Below are 2344 nucleotides of genomic sequence, written 5' to 3' on the forward strand. Positions count from 1 at the left end.
ACAGGCGTGCCCCACCACGCCCGGCTGACACATTGGGTTTTGCAGCTTGGGAGTTGCTGATGACCTTGACAGAGAAGTTTTGGTGGAACAGGAAGGGACGGTGAGGGAACAGGAAGTGAAGAATGGAAGTAGAAAGGGCAGAGTATTATTTCAGGACGTTTGTGGTCGAGGGGGAAAAAACAGACACAGGAGCGAGAAAGCCCGCAGAGGCAAGGAAAGGGAGTCTTCAGGGCGGGAGACACCCGTGCAGTGGGGAGCCTCGCGGCACAAGGACAGAAAAAAATCGCAGAAGATGTGGCTGAATCCATGGAGGAAAGAAGGACCTGAACCAGAACAGCTCAGAAAAGCTGAATTACGAAGCAGGTAACGGAGGGTCTCCCAACTTCAGGTCAGGAGGCAGCATGCCAGGTTACAGAGTTTGTCAGGATTTAGCCCTCTCTGCTGAAGTCTTTCCCTCTTCACCCAGACCCTAAGTAAACAAATGGACTGAAATGCCTGATTCTGCCCAAAAGCGTTGAAAGTAGGGTGAGCGCTGGGATCCTGGACAAATGCTCAACTGCCGCCAGGACGGGCCGATCTGGGTTCAAAGCTGAAAGAGCATGCGGCATTTCCTTATCCCTCCCAGAGTTAAGCAGGACTTAAAGCCCTCTTCTCTGGCTACCTGAGGATTAGCCATGTGTTTCTGCTATTACCCCTCTCTCCTGGGTGGACCTCAGAGGGCTGCAATGTACACAGCTCGGCCACTGCGCAGCGCAGCTGAGCACCAGGGGGACGCGCCTCTCCATCTGTTCCCCCACTGAATTCCAGCCTCTGCCCTCTCGCTGCGGGCAGTGCAGGACAGAGACAACTGCAGCCTCGGCTTCCAGCAGCTGCTCACACGGCGTCTTGGGTGGATGAGGGGAGGGGGGGAAATTACCGAGCTGATGTTAAGTGCTTTGCCACGAGGTATGGGGTTTTCCATCCACCTTAGAGATCCAGAATCATCAAGAACGTTATTGTTGATGCCTCTCCTATCAGAGTGCCACAGTGGATTTCAAATTGTACTCAGCTACTCTGAGGCGATTCAGGGTGTGAAACAAAAGGTTAGACTCTCACTAGATGTATTTAAATATGTGAAAAACTGCTATTAAAACATGTTTAGTCCAGCCTGGTATGGTAGTGCATGCCTGTAATCCCAGCACTCAGGAGGCCGAGGCAGGAGGATCACTTCGAGTGAGTACCTAGGAAGTTCAAAGCCAGCCTGAGCGGCATACCGAGACTGTGTCTCAAAAAGAAAAAAAAAGAAGAAGAAAGGAAGAAATTAAAAAGAAAAGAAAGAAAATGTTTAGTTCAATTCAAGATGACAGTAATGGTGCACACCTGTAACCCTAGCACTCAGAAGGCTGAGGCAGGAAGACTGCAAATTTGAACTTACCTTGGGCAACTTAGCAACTGAGTCCCTCTCTCAAAAATTTTTTTGAAAAAGGGTCAGAAACATAACTTGGCATGAAGGCCCTGGATTCAGTCTTCAGTACTGCCACAAAAGAAAGACCAGTCCATAAATCTATGAATGCACTAAATTTTCATTTCTGGTGTATCAAGACTTTAGTAGTGTAACAGGCAAACTAAATGTTTTTGAAAGGCAGGTAGTTTTATCATTATTCTTTAGAACATTTTAGATTCTTAGAGAACCTGAGTGGATGGGGCACAGAGCCCCTTTACCCTCTCCTGCCCCAGCACCCGTTTGTCATGTTATAAACACCCCACGCTGATCTGGCCACCCGCGGCCCTTGATGTGCCGTACTGACACAAAACAGCAGTCTCTGCTTCATTCAGATTGCCTTGGTTTTTACCTAGCAGCCTATTTTGGTCTCAAAATCCCATTTAGCACTCTACGTGACATTTAGGAAATATGTCTCCTTAAAGTCCTCTTGGTTATGACAGTCTGCCACAGTTTGCCTTGTTTTTGACCTGTGGGTTTGAGGAATACTCAGGGGTATTTTGTAGAATGCCTTGCCGATGGGATTCGTTTGACGTTTTTTTCTTGAGTACACCGGGGTTGTGGGATTTGGTGTGGGAGAACAAGAAATAAATGTCATTTTTATGACGCCATATCAGGGGCTGGGAATATAGCTCAGTGGTACAAGCACCTGTGTGGCAAGTGCAAGGTCCTGAATTCAATTCCCGGTACAAAAAAATAAATAAACAAAAAACATATAACACCATATCAGATAGATACTCTCAACATGATTTCTTTCTTTTTTTTTTTGAGACAGGGTCTTGCTGTAGTTCAGGCTGCTTTGAGCTCACTATATTTTATTTTATTTTATTTTTTGTCTTTTTGAGACAGGGTCTCGCTATGGAG

At 46.8% G+C, this 2344-nt stretch overlaps 1 long non-coding RNA gene across 1 annotated transcript in view; it reads left to right on the plus strand.

Annotated features, from left to right (window-relative positions):
- Positions 1-205: 205 nt before the first annotated feature.
- The window catches only part of LOC106147153, a 13110-nt gene continuing 10971 nt past the window's right edge, over positions 206-2344 (plus strand). The window contains exon 1 of the long non-coding RNA XR_001231922.1: positions 206-363. This is a non-coding gene — a long non-coding RNA (uncharacterized LOC106147153). The remainder of the gene's footprint in view (positions 364-2344) is intronic.

This window comes from Chinchilla lanigera, unplaced genomic scaffold (assembly GCF_000276665.1).
Source record: "Chinchilla lanigera isolate Chin_1 unplaced genomic scaffold, ChiLan1.0 scaffold00122, whole genome shotgun sequence".
Taxonomy (NCBI): Eukaryota; Metazoa; Chordata; class Mammalia; order Rodentia; family Chinchillidae; genus Chinchilla; species Chinchilla lanigera.